The sequence below is a fragment of the Rhinolophus hipposideros genome, assembly GCF_964194185.1.
Source record: "Rhinolophus hipposideros genome assembly, chromosome: 9".
NCBI classification, from domain to species: Eukaryota; Metazoa; Chordata; class Mammalia; order Chiroptera; family Rhinolophidae; genus Rhinolophus; species Rhinolophus hipposideros.
This window is the reverse complement of record NC_138055.1, coordinates 27,441,519-27,458,756: the sequence shown is the minus strand read 5'-3', so window position 1 is coordinate 27,458,756 and position 17,238 is coordinate 27,441,519. Positions and strand designations below refer to the sequence as shown.

Here is a 17,238-nt window from a genome sequence, read left to right as displayed (position 1 = left end):
AGTCTGGCCTATTTCTTAGTGGGTTTCTTTTGTTATTTTTGTTTGTTGTTTGGTTGGGGGAGAAGCACATTCCTCAGGAAGATGGTTTTTGACATTGTTTGGTGAATTGCACATGGTATAGAAAAGATAGTATTATTCTTCCTAGCTTTTGCTAAAAATGTTGTGTTCCTTGAAAATGCACTGGTAAGAATGATATTTTGATGATACAAACCAACTGAAAACTAAGATTTTTTTTTGAGACAATCAAGAATTAGAACATGAGTGTATTAGGTGGAATTTAAGGATTATAATCATAAAATTTTTATATTAATGGTATTATGGTTACATTAAAAAATTCTCATGTTAAAGATACATATGCAAGTATCTATAGACAAAATGAAATCATGCATAGGTAATACTTGTTTTATAAAACTTCAAGATAGGCGCACACACACACAAATGGGAAATAAAACAATATTGACAAATTTTTGATAATTGTTGAAGCTGGGTGATGGGTATATTGGAATTTGTTACTATTTTCTATACTTTGAGTATATTTAGAAATACTGATAATTAGTTAAACTAGACATTAACGATTATAACTATAAGGGAAGAAATTTAATACAGTAAAATTATGTACTTGGACATTTGAGCTAATTGGCTAATCAAAAATCTCCACTTTGCTTTTAGTAATAAATTTTTAAGAAGGGAGAATTTTGTAGAAATACGGTCACAAGAAGTGTTTATAAACTCTTAACTTTGAGAAATTGTAGTGATAATATACCTGTAGTTTGTAAATTGCTTTTTCACATTTTGTCTTTTATCTTCAGAACAAGACATGAGTTACCCATTTTACATGTGAGGAAACTAAGACCTTAGATTAAGTAATTTATCCAAATGCCAAAGCAAGTAAGAAGTGGTGTTAGAACTGGAGCTGAGATCTTCTGATTCATTTTCAGGTACCCATTCTCTTATATACAGACTTAAGTGCTCTTTTTTGTGGTATTATAAACTAGCGGTTTTCAAACATTTTGGTGTCAGCCACTTTTGTACTCTTAGAAAATTATTGAGGACCCAAAGAAAGATGTTTTATTATATGGACTGTGTTAATATTGAACACGTTAGAAATTAAAACTGAGAAATGTTTAAAAGGTTTATTCATTTAAAAAAACTCATTAAAGGTAAATATAATAACATACTATTATGAAAAATGTATTCCAAAACAAAAATATTGTGAGAAGTGTGACATTGTTTTACATTTTTGCGTCTCTCTTTACTGTATTGCTTAATAGAAGACAGCTGATTTTCACAAGTGCTGTTATGTTCAGTGTTGTGATATATTTGAAGTATATGAAGAAAACCCAGCCATACCCAGATATATAGTTGAAAAAGGGCAGAGTACTTTAATGTCTTTTCATGAAATTGTGAATATTCTTTGTTACATCATAACTCAACAAATGGTAGATTCTTAAAAGGTTAGTTGCAATGTTAACTCAAACCATATCAGTGAGTTTTTTGTACACTGTAACATTAAAAATCTGTTGGTCCATCATGCACTTTAAATGGATCTTTGTGTGTGATTTTGTAATATACATTGGTCATTTGAAAAATAATGGTATACTGAGTTATACAGATTTTTCATATGTTGACACATTTGCTTACCCAGTATTTAAGAAATTACTCATTAGTATGACCATTAGTCCCTGAAAAAAGTCTTTAAGAAATTGGAAGTGGTTAAAATTTTGGTGTTGAATTTAAATTTTCCAAAATTCTGATATTTTTCTCGAAAGCTCATATTTTATCATTGGCAACAGATTTTGTCTGTTTCTCCTTGAAGTGTCAGGCTTACTTTATTCATTTTAGAGAAAATGTCTGCTAAGTATCTAGGTCTGAATAAACTATAAATTGTTTGCCAGTTATTCTTTTAAGCAAAAGTGGTATTTTGTGAAAAAAGTATAGTTAGCTCACAACTCAAAACAATTGCATAAATGCTTTTCCTCGACAACTATTGTATTAGGTATGTAGCAAAAGTGCTTTTTGTGTACCTCCCATTTCATCACACAGAATGTTAAAAAGACCAAGTTCTCAAGAGTGAGATTTAATAAAATCAATGTGTATTTATACCTTTCATCAAAAGCGTTGTTAAGTGAAACTGGCTGTTTAAAGTAAGTTTGATAGATAGTGAGGTATATAATTATTACTGGTACAGTTTTGTACCCTTGCCTTGATTCATGCTAAAGCTTCAGCATTTTGTTCACCATTGCTTTTGTACCATCAGAAGAGATATCAACATGCTTGTTTTAGGATAAATCACGAGATTCAAAAAGTTATTTAATACTTTGAGTCATTCATCAGCACTTGTATTTGTTGCCAAGTATTCACATAAAAGAAGATCTTCTTCGATGGTTAGTTGGCATGGATACTGAAATAATAAAAACAAAACAGTAAGTCTACCCACATCTATAGATTTTGTCCACTTATAAAGCAAAAGCGTAGTTCACGTTTGCAGTAAAATCTTTAATTTGATAAGACACTGCATCATTGGTAAGTGGCATTGCTGTGATTTTTTTTTTTTAACTGACTTTTCATCCAGCAGACATTCAGCAGTGTCAACCATGCAAAACTTTATTAATTTCTCAGTTCTTGTGTGCACTGCTCCAACCTGTGCAATCAGATCGTTTACCCTGTGCGATGCTTCAGTGACTTTATTTCTAATTTGAAAATAGTAATTTAAAAATAATCTTTTAAAGAGCTCATCATGTCAGTGTTTAAAACATTCAATTTCTTTTTCTTTAAACTCTCAATGAATTCATTGGAGGATAATGAAGTTGTGGAGATTATAGCAGATATAATCAAAGATTATTTTCCCTAGGAAATAGAAGTACTGAGAACACACTGAGTTAATTTTTGAAAAAATAGCATATTTATACCTTAAATTTGCTACCTTAGAAAATTCTAAAAACCACAAGACGATACAAGCATATGTTTCATTAGTAGCCAGAGTGATACATTACCATCACACACCATGTATCCTCTGGATTCACTGTTGTATACTCGTGACAGGATGAGCAAACAAGACAGATGATATCTTTGTATTACTAAAAAATAGTTTTGACATTGTGGATCCCAGAAAGGTTCTCTGGGACCTCCCCCCAGGGGTCTCTGGCTCATACTTTGAAAATGATGTAAACTAGTGTGGTGTCCTAATATATTCTTAGATCAGTCTAACACAGACATCTATATCAATAAAGTAATATTTTTATTTTAACTGATTAATTTGCAAGGCAGAAGGATATATGCTAGTGTGTGATGAACCATGTGACCCAGAGACCATAATGGGTGGAAGGTCATAGCATTAAAGAGAAATGCTATAAAGGGTGGACAGAAGGGTGGAGTTGGTAAAAGCACTTTACAACTTAACAAAAAATGAGTATTTGCTTCCCGTTTGTTTTTTTTTTTTTAACAGCGCTGAGCCCACATATGTACACACTCACACACACACACACACACACACACACACACAATGTTCACATTTACTCATTTGTATCTGTGCTCAAAATCAGGAGTTCTCAGCCATTCTTCCCTTGAGAGATCCAGGAGAGAGACACTAACCTACTTGAGAGGAGAACGGATGCTCAGGGTAGTTGTTTGTTCCTTTCAACTAGGGAGACTGTTGACCTTTTTTTCTGAGGAAGCTGAGGGATGACAGAAGACACATGAAATTAGAAGAAATTTGTAAGAGGGGGAAATGAAATAGACGTTAGTGATCATGGGAACAGCTATCGGCAGAACTGGGCTGTGGACAGAGTAGAGATAAGCAATTGTGAGCAGACAGGATGACTGGGTTGAACTGAGTTCTCCTATGCCCTGGACACAGGAAGAATCGGGCCCGGGCAAGTACAGTGATGGGGGTAACGAGTCATGAAGATGAACGTGTATGTGAAAGAGTTCCATGAAAATATAGTTGCAATAACTCTGCTGGATAGTCTTTTTTATGTCTTACCAATATATTCAAATTGTGCTATAACCAGTAGGAGAAAACTGCCATAAGTTTGGTGTAGTGCTCGTAAGTCTCTAAGCTTTGGTTACAGGCATCAGGATATGAAAATACTGACTGGGCCAGGTTTGGGGCTGGAAATTGAAGAATGAAGTTTTAACACTTTATTTTTTTACTAATAGGTAGTTATGATCAAAGGAGACAGAAGAAGAGTTTAGTTCAAACAGATATCATCTATGAGTTTGTTATTTATGTGGTACTTAATTCCAAAAAGGATTTGAGATGGTAGAAGGATTAAAGTCAATAATCAAGAACAAACATGATTCTAAATTATGTGTCTACTGATGATATTTATGTTAATATGGCCCTATAAAGAGGGTGACAAAAAATATATACACATTTTAAGAAAGGAAAACTATCAAAATTGTAATACTTAATGTACACTGATAACAAAAGATGAATACAAGTCACGTTTGACTTCTGCAATTACAAGAGGTGCTCAAAGTGATTATCTCAGTGTCCAGGCACTTCTGATTATGGCAAACTACTGCTTGAGCAATGTTGACCTAAGTGTCCACCTGTGTACATTTTTTTGTCACCCCCTGTAGGTGAGGTACTATAACTATAAAGTAATTAAACTATAACTATAACTAACTAGTAAATTAACTAGTAAATAACTAAATTTACTAGTAAACAACTAGTAAATTAACTATAAAGTAATTAAAATTAACAATGTGGGAGAAGTATAATCCTATCACTGGTTGCATGTAGTATATATGTTTGTAGTGAGAGTGAGATTGGGCAGGAAAATCATAGCATGCCACAGAAATTTTTTTTTTTTAATTCAGACTGCTTGTAGCTGTAGTTAACAGAAAGCCACTAACAGAGGCTTAAACCATAAGCTATTTATTTATGCAGTTCAGAGAAGTTTAGAGGTTGGTCTCAGAGTTGGTTCAGCTGCTCAGCAATGTCCTCAGTTTCTCTCCAGTTGTTGACCTTGCCATCTTTTGCCTATTCACTTATTGCCACCAGGTCACAAAATAGCTGCTTCAGCTTTAGGTATCACATCCCCTTTCAAGGCAAGAAGGAGGAAGGGGACAGAACAAGCAATCTCTCCTCCTGTGCTTGCCTAACCAAGAGTAAAATCTTTCTCAGAAGCTCTTCAATGTCATTTGCTTGAACAAAACTGCCCCCATTCACAGTAGACATTGGAGAAGTGAGTGTATGGCTAAGGGGAATGTGTTACCATGGTTGGTGTAACATGCATTATTTCCTGGGCTTAGGCACATTGCTTGCTGCTCAGTAAAAACTGGGATTCCACTAGCAAATTAGGGGGGAAGAAATGTCTGTTGGGCTCACTGTGTGTCTGTCACAAATATGCAGAAAGGGAAGCACAAAGTATTAAGTAACTTGCTAAAACATCTTTTCCTTAGTCTGGAGACTGTTTTAAATGTTCCCCTCAAAAAAGGCCATATCCGGGGGGGGGAAAAAAGGCCATATCCGGGTGATTGGTTAGCTCAGTTGGTTAGAGTGCGATGCGTTAACACCAGGGTTGCCGGTTCGATCCCCACATAGGCCACAGTGAGCTGCGCCCTCCACAACTAGATTGAAACAACTGCTTGACTTGGAGCTGATGGGTTCTGGAAATAAACACTTAAAATAAATAAAAGTTTTTTTAAAAAAGGCCATATCCATTTTCTTTCTTATTTTGGTGGAAGATTACACGGACCTGTATCCCAATTCGTTGTAGAACTAATTTAGAGATACGTAATTAGGTCTCAGATTTCTCAACTATGAAATAAGAATATTGTATTAGGTAATCTCTGAGGTAACTTCCAGTTTTAAAACTCTTGTTTCTCTTCTTTTTTTCCTGTCTGCTGAGCATTTCATGTTTTATTATCTTATTTATCAAAAAATTGGACAGGATTAGAGAGAGGTTATGAAAATGTATGGTGGTTTTTAGTCATCTTGATAGCTGGGTAGTTATCTCTAATAAAGATCTCGATCTAGAAGGTTAAAACTAGAATTAGATTTTGGCTTTTTGGCAGTTACTCATATTACTTTTGTCCCACATTTCTACTGAAAATGGATTGCATTTTTATTTTAATAGGGGGATATATGCATATATGTGTGTAGTCTATAAATCAAAATAGCCTCAGTACAATGTTCTGAGGAAATGCCCTGTCCCAACACAGGATGCATTTTAAGCACTATTGTTAAAAACTGGGTAGAACGTGCCCTTTTTCTTGTTGGGCATTTGTTCTTATTTGTTAATAGTGTTCACATTGCATATTAGCTTTAGATAAAATTAAAGGACAGCTCAAGGAAAGTGATTCCCTTCATGCACTGTAGCAACTAAACTTTACTTGAATGAGGCAGAATCTTTGATGTCTCAAGTGCCTTGAAATGGGATTCTAGTTGTGTTTCAGTGAGAGTGATGATCTGGTTCCTCACATAGAATCTTGTCAAGATTATATGAATTTCGATGTACAGTGAGTTGAAAATCATATTCCCAACTTGAACAAATTATAAAGCAATTACACTGCTTTATAAAAGAGACTGTTAAAATGTTAACCTAAATAGTATTAATCTAATATTCAACAAAAATCTTATAGAAGTATCCCACTGCATTTTATCTGTGATTGCTCAGTATTGGGAGATAACCATTAACTACGGCATTTAAGGGACCAAAAGGCACCTGCAATTTGGGGTGTGTTTTTAAGAATAAAACGTGTGTATGTGTATGTATTTAACAGCTGCTTTAAACAGCTTAGAGGCAGTGTCTAATTTCATTGCCACAGAATATCCAAATATCAGAAACTTGTCCTTCTACTGAAACCTTTTAAAGTATGTAATTGAAGCAATTGTTTTCATTTTTCATTATGTGAATGACTAAGAGCCTTGTTAATGTAAATATTCTGGAAGCTTGATTTTATAGCTTCTTGGTTTTATAACCAACAATAAAAATCATGTACAGTGGAAAACCCCTTCTTCTCTTTTCTGCAGTCTCAACTGAAAGACAAACTCAAGCAATTTTTTTCTGGCAAATAAATGACCTGTGTGGCAGGATCTTAGATGCTGCCAGTGGCTATCTCATTATAGAATGTAATTAACACGATGTTAGTTTAAAGAGATACAGTACTGGGGGGGTGGGGGGATTTCCAAGTACTAAGTGTTAGGCGGTATGGTATCTATTTGCCAGGAAAAAGTTGTTTTATACAAGTTTTTAATAAAAGTTATTATGAAATCAGTAGATATTTTTGTTATAGAAATGACCTTAATTCATTAAAATAAGCCCTTTGGCTTCTGTATCTAGTAGGCTTTTTTCTGAACAGAAGATTCATTCTTTCTGCCAGTGGTCATCACTATGTCATAATCAGCATGGACAAGTATTTACCGGTGACTTCTAGGAGTGAGGTATTGAAAAGGATGCAGAGAAGTAGAACATGGTGCTTTGGTTATCAGGGAGTTTGTACTTGGTGCCAGCATCTCTTTATTGATGATCTACTTTTCATGGTTTAAGCAGATCACCATAACAGATTCCTTACTCTTTGCCCTGGAGTTCTTCACCTGGGCATCCACCATACCAGTCTCTACTCTCGTAGGTTGAGGGAGAAAGTCACAGTTAGAAGTGGAGGACAGTCCACCTGAAGTTCTCTACTGGCCATTTTCCCTTTCCTCTGATTGTAGACCTGCCCTGCCCACTCTAAGAGCAGTGTGCTAGCTGGCTGCTTCTGTAGGGTCGTTGGGGAGAAGGAAGACCGTGTCCTGGAGTAGTTTTTGGCACCTGTGTAGAGCGTGAAAGGTTGTGAGGGACACAGCAAGAAAAAGTAAGAGCTGTTGCAGTTTTCTTTTTAACATACAGTTTACCATTTTAACCATTTAAATGTACTTAGTCATTATTTTAACCATTTTAAATGTTCAGTAGTGTTAAGTGTATTCACATTGTTGTGAAACAGATCTTTTAGAACTTTCTCATCTTGCAAATCTGAAACTATACACATTAAACAACAAATCCCCTTTTCTCTCTCTCCCTAGTCCGTGGTAACCACCATTCTACATTCTGTTTCTATAGATTTGACTCTTTCAGCTACTTGATATAAATGGAATCATATAGTGTTTGTCTTTTTGTGACTTATTTTACTTAGCATAATGTTCTCAAAGTTCATCCATGTTGTGGCATTTGACAGGAATTCCTTTTTAAGCTGAATAATATTGAATTATCATATGTATAATCACATTTTGTTTATTCATCTGTTGAACATTTAGGTTGCTTTTGGCTATTGTGAATAATGCTGCTATGAACATGGGTGTACAACTATCTCTTGGAGACCCTGCTTTCAATTCTATTGAATAAATACCCAGAAGTAGAATAGCTGGATCATATAGTAGTTCTAGTTTTTAACTTTTAAAGGAACTGTCATACTGTTTTGCATAGTGGTTGTACCATGTTACAGTCCTACCAATAGTGTACAAATGTTCCTATTTCAAACATCCTTGCCAATACTTGTTATTTCCTAAGTTGTGTGATTGTTTCATTTAATAATAGCCATTCTAACAGGTATGAAGTGATAATCTCATTGTGGTATCAATTTGCATTTCCCTGATTAATGATGATGAGCATCTTTTCATGTACTTGTTGGCCATTTGTGTATCATCTTTGGAGAAATGTCTGTTTAAGCCCTTTGCTGACTTTTTTGCTCTGTTTATTTGATTCTTTGTTGTTGAGTTGTAAGGTGCCATTTCTTTTTAAAATAGAAATAGCAAGTTAGAACTATTCACAGATCAGGAATGATATAATGCAGGGATAAAAAATGGAGTGAGAGGAGTATACTAACTGCAGTCGCCTCTCTCATCTCCGGCCATCATCAGTGCAGCTTGCTTAGTTGAGGACTTTGTGCTCCACAGAAGATTTGAGGCGTCAGATTGATTCTCCACTTCCTTTGACTTTTCCTCCTCATTACCTAGAGAACCAGGGAGGTGGACAAGATGATAGCCGAGGTGTCTTCCAGCTCTACAATTCTGAGTTCTGAGAATATTGCCTTTTACCAGCTGACCTCTAGCATCTAAAATTTCCTTGGAACCTTGGTACCTTGGTAATATCCGACCCTGGACTGAGATATCTTTGTTGATGGCCAGGAAGAAGCACTTCACCAAAGCTCTGTTGTATCTTTGGTGTTCTAACTTTCATTCTCACTCATTTTCCTCTTTACAGTATGATAAAACCTTCAAATCCTGGGCCTCTTTAACTGCTGCTGTACACAGGTCCTTCCCTGGGTATGTCATGGAGTGGTAGAGCTTGTACTTTGCCCTGGAGATATACAGCAGTTGTTTTGTTTTTTTAAAGCTTCTCACAGTCATGAGGAAATAGAAGCCAAAGTTCATTAGACAGTGTATTTGTTGTTTTAAATACATAGAGCAAATAGAACACTAGTTCAAATTCACTAAACTTTTATTTCTGTAAAACCAGTTATATTTTTGTGTTAAATGCCAGCTTGAAAGAAATATTACCCAACTGATTTATTTCCTGCCTATGGCTTTCATAGTGATACTGTCGACTGGCAAAAATAACTCTCCAGATAAATCCACAGGAAAAAAAATGGTTTATTTGGGGGGAAAAGGAAAAAGAAATAAAAACCACCACTGCAGTGCGGGAACACAAACCTCCAACTCGGGGCTCCAACTGGCTCCCACGTAAAGAAGGAAAATAATGGGCCGGTTCCAAATGGCTATTCTGTTTATTAGCATCCCTCCCCCTGAATTTACCACAAAGTTTACCAGGAAGTCAGGGCTAGAGAGTCCTTCCAGCTCCATGGTTAAGCATCCCAAGATGTCAGTTCACTTCCATCAATACCTATTATGGTAGTAATTAAAAGAAAGAAGTCATGTGATTGTGGTGGTTGTGGTTTAAGGGTACTGTGACTCTGCTATGATATGCTTATTTATAGGTTTCAAGTATTTGACATTTTTAATCTTTTTTCATCTCATAGGTACTGTCTGACAGATAACCAGTCTTCAGGGAGCTCATCTTAGTCACATGGAGTTTTATGTTATTGCCATATGGTGCTGTGACTTAAATGGTTCTAATGCTAACAGTACTCTATGAGGTAATAAGTAAACAAGCACAGTCCAGTAAAGCAAGTAGGAATGGGTGAGGAATATGAATGGTGACTCAGAAAAGGAGTTATTGGTAGTGCTTGCAACAGAACCCAAGATATCTAGTCTAGCTTTGTCTTTGTGTTTGGCTGTCTGTGGCACCTAACGTTGCCTGTTGCCAGGTCTTGATGGAACATTATCAAGTACTAAATACTATTGCTAAAATACTAAATATAGCTGGGTATGTGAATAGGAGCGGTAATGCAGGGGACTAAGGCAGGTTCAGAGAACTGTGTCTTGGGAAGCTGTCATAATTTTAGAGCCACCCTAGCTTATTCTCACATTATACGGTCAACTCAAGGATTGAAATGCATTTTGTAACAGGCGATATCATTGCAAAAGATTAATCTAGGCCCTGAGGGGGCTCCTCAGCACCATTTCTCTGATCATAGGTTGGTAATTTAATTGTGAAAAAAATACAACCACCAGGACACAGGTAAAACCAACATATGGATGATAACTTCAGGCCAGAATTCATTTATGTCATCATTCTCAAAGAGGTGTTAACATTCCCCTCCAAATGATAGCATTTCAGAAATTTATAGTATAGAAGATAATCAGATGTTTTCGTTATTCATTTATTTATGTTCCATGGGAAATATAACTTACGTGGTTTCTGGAAAGTATAGTTAACATTACAACATCAATATCATTTGTAATGGAAATTCTTTTTCCTTTTGGATGCTTCATAATCCACATATTAAACATTAGAATGGTACAAATGGCTCTAGGACCATGATTTGGTCGCTATTGCTCTGATCTGCTTTGTATTTAGGAAAAGATTTGCTAGGAAATGTGAGTGAAGTGGTCATACAATTCTGGCTAGGTGGTAGCTTTTAGAATACCATTAGACTTCATGTATCCATTTAGCTTCTTATCTATTAGAGTAACTTAAGATTTTATCATAATTTGTGTAATAAGTAAATTAGCTTTTCTAATTACATAGGGCATGTATGTATAAAAATGTTTTGACAGTATTCAAAAATCAATATAATTCATCACATTAACTGAAAAAGTAGAAAAATCATATGACTCAGGGCTTTCGGACAAAGCATTTATTAAAATCTAACGTCTGTTTATGATGAAAAAGCTCCTAAACAAAAATAAGGACTTCCCAAACATGATACCAAGATCTGGTAAGGATGCAGAGCAGATGGAACTTGCATATGTTGCTGGTGGAAGTGCAAAATGGTAAAACTACTTTAGAGAACGCTTTGGCAGTTTCTTGTAAAGATAAATGGACACTTACACAGGATTGACCAGTCCTACTCCTACTTATTTACTTAAGAAAAAATGGAAAGTTGTGTTCACGCAGAAACCTGTACTCAAATGTTTATGCAGCTTTATGCACAGTCACCAAAAAAAAAACAAACTAGAAAGAACCCAAATGTCCTACAACTGGCGAATGAACATACAAACTGTGGTACATCCCCACAAACAAACTACTGATACGTGCAACAACATGGATGAGTCTTTAAGGCATGATGTTGAGTGAAGCCAATCTGAAAAGGTTATGCACTGCGTGGATCAGTGTAAGTCATATTCTAGAAAGACAAAACTATAGATATGGAGAACAGGTCAGTGGTTGCCAGGGTTTGAGGGTATGGAGAAGGTGCTGATTACAAAGCAGTGGCATGAGGGAATTTTGGGGGTGATAGAACTGTTCTGTATATTGGTTGTGATGAAGGTTACATTATACATTTGGTCAAAACTCATGGAACTGTACACTGTGAATTTTACTTTATGTAAATTAAGAATAATACTTTTAAAAAAGTAAATTTAGTAATATTTGTAGATACCACATCAATATACAAAATCTGTCTTTTTGTATAACAATAATAACCAGAAAATGAAATTTTAAGATGACATTTATAATAGCATAAAAAAATATCAAGTACCTAGGACTAAATCTAATGAAAGATGTCCAAGACCATTGCAGAAGCTGATTCTAATATTTATATGGAAGTACAAATGGCAGGAATAACTAAGGTAATAAAAAAAAAATTTCAGGATTTACACTGTTGGATATGCAGTCTACAATAAAGTGGAATACAATAGAGACAGAAACAGACCCATACATACATACAGGCAATAAATATATCTGAGTATATATATATATTTGTGTGTACAATATATATATGTTCACACATTCTTATTTTGTGATTAAGATGACATACAATGTGGAAAGAAAATCTTTTTAATAAATGATCCTAGATCAATTGCCTATCCAAATCAGAAAAAGCTAATTTGACCCCTGACCTCACATTATACACAAAAATAAGTTCCAGGCCAATTGTAGATCTAAATGGGAAGTTTAGAAAAGCTGCTAGTGATGCTCAACACATTAGTCATCAAAGTATGGTGAATAAAACCACAGTGAAGTATCACTACACATAGACCAGAATAGCTAAAATTTCAAAACAAATACAGTAACAAAATAAACTCAAAAATATCAAGTGTCGGCAAGGATGTGGAGCAACTAGAACTGTCAAACACTGATGGTGGACTAGTAAATTGGTACGGATACTTTGGAAAATTAGTAGTATTTATATTAAAGCTCTAAATACTCATCATGCCTCTGACCTAACAGATCCACTCTTAGGTGTGTACCCAACAGAAACGTATACTTAATGTTAACTAAAAGTCGTATACTTATGTTAACTAAACGTCATGTACAAGAATGTTCATAGCACAATTCATAGTAACTCCAAACTGGAAACAACATAAAGGGTCCTTAAGTTGAAGAAAGGGTACATACATTGTCGGTTTTTCAATGAAATGTTATGTATCAGTGAACAGGGAAAACTGTTGCTGTTTACAACAGCATAGGCTCAAATATAATGTTGAGCAAAAGAGTTCAGACACAAAAGAGTTCAAAATAGGCAAAACTAACCTGGTGTAAGAAGTCAGGATCATGGATACCTTTAGGGAAGGAGATTAGTTGATGGGATGGTGTATGATGCTGACTTCTGGAAATTTCTATTTCTTGGTAAAGATGGCAGCCTACATGAATATATTAACTTTGTAAACGTTCCTTGGGCTGTATGTTCGTGATTTGGTATATATGTTATATATGTTCGTGATTTGGTATATATGTTATATATGAATTTCAAAAAGTTTATTAAAAGCAGTATTTTGAGTTAGCCATAGGTGTGATTGGCATCCAAAATGGTAAGTTTCTTTTTTCATTAGTAAAGTTCATGTTATCAGTGTTGTAAAAGAGGAAATTATTTGTACCTACAAATACAAATAACTAGCTCCATAAATAAATACAGAGAACAGGCTTAAATTCTTTCCTAACTAAATCAAGATATTTCTAAACTTCTTGGGTTTTTTATTGCTTTTGTTGCTAGGGATAAATCCATTTTTCCTGTATCCCTGTGTTTTGGTTTTTGTTCTTCACAAGGGAACCTTTTTGGAAACCCTTCTGTATCAGTACATATAGGCAGACACCATTTCTATTCTCATCTTGTCAGTTGGTCCATCAAGATAGTTTATAGCATTTTTTTCTCTCCACTACAGGATCCAGTTTGAGGATCAAATATGATGTTTACTTGTCATGTATCTTTTCAGTTTTCCTTTATTTTGCTATAGTTCTTTGGCCTTTCTTTGTCTTTAAAAGTAACTTTGTTGGGATTTAATTCACATACTGTAAAATTTACCCTTTTAAATAAATTGAGATATAATTCACAACTATTTGAAAGTGTACTAATCAGCGGTTTTTAGTATAGCCACAGACCTGCAACTTTCACCACTGCAAGCAAACCCTGTACACGTTAGCAGTCACTCCCCATCCCCCCCACCTCGTCTCTGGCAACTACTAATCTACTTTCTGTGCTATAGATTTGCCTATTTTGGGTATTTCATATGGACGAATTCATATAATGTGTGACCTTTTGTGTCTGGCTTCAAAGTTTATGAATGTTACAGCAGGTATCACTATTCATTGTTTTTTAATGGCTGAATAATCTTTCATTGTGGGTATATATACAACATTTTGCATATCCATTCATCAGTTGATGGACTTACGGGGCTTTATAAATAATACTGCTGTGAACATTCTTATTGAAGTTTTCGTGTGTTCATGTTTCCAATACTTGTATCTAACTTCTGATCTAGACTTCCTATACAGCAGAACTTACTTGGCCATTGTTTCCTTTAGGGTTTGTGATGGATCATGAGTAATCAGAGAAACAATTGGTGGGAAAATGGATCAGGCAGTTTTGTCACTTTGAAGTAGTCTGTAGACTGAAAATCTGGAGGACCATGGGTCTAGACTCCTACTCTGTCTACAACTACTATAGCTTGTCCAGCTCCTGGGAGCCCATGCCTTTGCCTACCTTACTGGGAGGCAATAAAACGGACTAATTTTAATAAGGGTTCCTCTCTTATTTTCCTTGCTTACACTTTGTGGGGAGATGCTGTCGGGCAGAAATAACGTCAGTGTAGTCTTGTCAGATGACTGTCAGAGTTGTGAAGCCGGTACCTCCCTTTCATTCGTATCTTCCTTATGTTTGTATTTGTGTGGAGGCAGGGGACTGTATGTACCTGGAGTCTGAAGGAAGATGAACTGTCTTCCCCTTCCCTCCCTTTCCCTCTGCTAAATCCGTGCCACAGTGAGAATCAGCAACCTCTCTGCCTCCTGAAGATGAATCTGTATTAAGTGTTTCCTGGCAGGAAGCAGTCAGCCTTCAGGGACCAGCTGAAAAGAAGTTGCCTCCAGTTTCTGTACCAGTTTGCTGGCTAGTGTTGTCCCCGCACCCTCCAGACTTCCCTTGGCCAGAGGCTATTTGTGAATATAAACCGATTCTGTAGCCCCCTAAGGAGTTAGGGTAGGAGAGCCTATAGAGTAAATATATGTTGGTGAGATTTACCACCTTGCTGACTTCCAGACATCACCACTAGAAATTCTTTCCCTTCTACTCTTATAGCACTCACACCATACTGAGCCTAACAGATATCTGTGTACAAATTTTATTTCTATGATATTGTCTTAAATTGTGTCCTCTAAAGCTGCCCGAGCAAAAGGCTTGCACAACAAAATAGATGTTTAGAAACTGTTGTATAAGTTAATGAGCCACAAGTTAGATCTATTCAAGGGAGATTGCATTCTCTGTCTAGTGTTACTTTTGTTGTGTGTTAATAAGGCATGTTACGAATATAAAACTCCTGACAATGGTTAAATGCTCCCTTCTTTTTTTTAAGTAATTACAGGTACAACCTTGAGAAAGGTGAGGATGTCCTGTATTTAATGTAATATAGGTTGTTTGGCTGGAAGCCCAAATCTTGGTTTCCATCAGCAGCTTATTAAATGAAGTCATACAGGATTGGATTAGAGGGAGGAATTACGAAAGATTGTCTGCCCTTGTAATGGTGATTTGCCCTTAGTAATGGGAAATTCCTGGGTAGAGCTATGTATTTAACTTGCATTCATACACAGGTGAACACTGAGCTCTATCTTGACTCCTGCCAAGCTGTAAAGATCTTTTCTTGATACATGTATAGCTGGAAAGCAGTGAAGAAAGATTGGAAACTACTAGCTTGCTTCAACCATAAACTATTTTATTGAGCCAGAATAGGGTTCTGTGCCCCAGCATATCTGTGGTCTTTTGTTGGGTGTCATAAGTGAATTGTTGTGCTCCTTTATGAATCATTGGAATTATAGAAACTGTGACATTGAGAACTTGATCTATTACCTGATCATATATTCAGAACCCCAGACCTCCAGAAGATATTATAAAACATACACCTCAAAATAAAGGTCAGATGAATTACAGTATTACGTGTCACCAAATTTCTCCTTTTCTCCCTCTTAAACTTTGCCTTCCAAGTGGCCTGTCCTTTGTCACCCTTCCATGGGAGGAGGTACAGAATCCACTTCTACCTGTTTGTGTAAAAAATACAATGCCTGGGTCCCACTCCCCAGAGATTCTGATTTATTGGTCTGAGGTACATCAGGTCATTTAAGAATTCCCCAGGTGACTTTAATGGGCAGCCAAGGTTTAGAACTACTGCATTAGCCGAAATATTCCTCCGTTAACCCTGTATTGAGTTTTCTTTTCAGTGAATGTTACAGTTCACAAAGAACTATTCTACACATTTACTGTATTCTCACAGTGACCCCGGTGAAGCAGGCAAGCTTCTGCTTCCAGGGTTCGTTCCTCTTCATGAGTGCTCTGTGAGGTCTTGTTATATTAGTTTGTCCTCTGCTTCATGCATGGACATTTATCTGTATCTTCATGGCAGGCCAGCATTTCAGTGAGGCCACCTCTCTTCCCAGCTGCATCGAGTGCTTCACGGGGTGCATTCTTTCTCATCTTTTGAATTCTATTGCTTTCTGTGCCTTTTAGAAGTCTGTTAAATTTTGCAGAATGTTTGGTGCACGCTGTTGGGTGTAGACGCTCTTGTTTCTGTCCACTCACTGACGAATTAGTTGACTTTGGGCAGATACTTAACATTTTGTAAAGGGTTCTTATTAACCTATCAGAAGGCATGCACTAGGCTAAAGGGAAGCCCTGCTTCAGTGGTGAGTTTGAGTTGTTCTCTGGGTGACTTACCGTTCTTCCCATTATTGGAAATTACTAGTGCCATTAGTTTCAGTTCAAACACAACTTTTGCGCCTTTCTGTCCTCCAGGTGAGACAGACTGAAAATTGGAAAGTCTTGATAACTGACCTTCGAATGTGAACATTAAGAGACCCAAACCTGTGTTTAGGACAGTTTCTCAAACTTGCCCTATCCTAAGAACCTCCTGGGACAGTTGTTAAAAATACAAATTCAGTCTGTGTTCTAGACGCCAAGTATCAGTCTCCAGGAGTGGAGCCTGGATGACCACTTTTATCATATTAAAAATTATTTTTTTCAATTTATTGGGGGACATTGATTAATGACATTATGTAAGTTTCAAGTGTACAATTCCATAACATATCATCTGTATGTTGCATTGTGTGCTTAGCATCCAAAGTCTAGTCTCCTGTCACCATATAGTTGACCCCCTTTACCCTCTTCATCCTGCCCCCACCACCTTCCCCTCTGATAACACTGCACTGTTCTCTGTGTCTATGAATTTGTTTTGTTTGTTGCTTTGTTGTATATCCCACATATGAG

General features: G+C 36.1%; 1 protein-coding gene across 4 annotated transcripts in view; it reads left to right on the top strand.

The window, feature by feature from the left end:
• The window catches only part of DUSP16 (dual specificity phosphatase 16), a 94,749-nt gene that overhangs the window by 22,581 nt on the left and 54,930 nt on the right, over positions 1 to 17,238 (top strand). For 3 of the 4 annotated variants that reach the window (XM_081059830.1, XM_081059828.1, XM_081059829.1), the window contains exon 2: positions 810 to 938. The exons of the other annotated variant lie outside the window; for it this stretch is intronic. The gene's annotated coding sequence lies outside the window, so the exon portion shown is untranslated. The remainder of the gene's footprint in view (positions 1 to 809; positions 939 to 17,238) is intronic. 4 annotated transcript variants of the gene reach the window in all.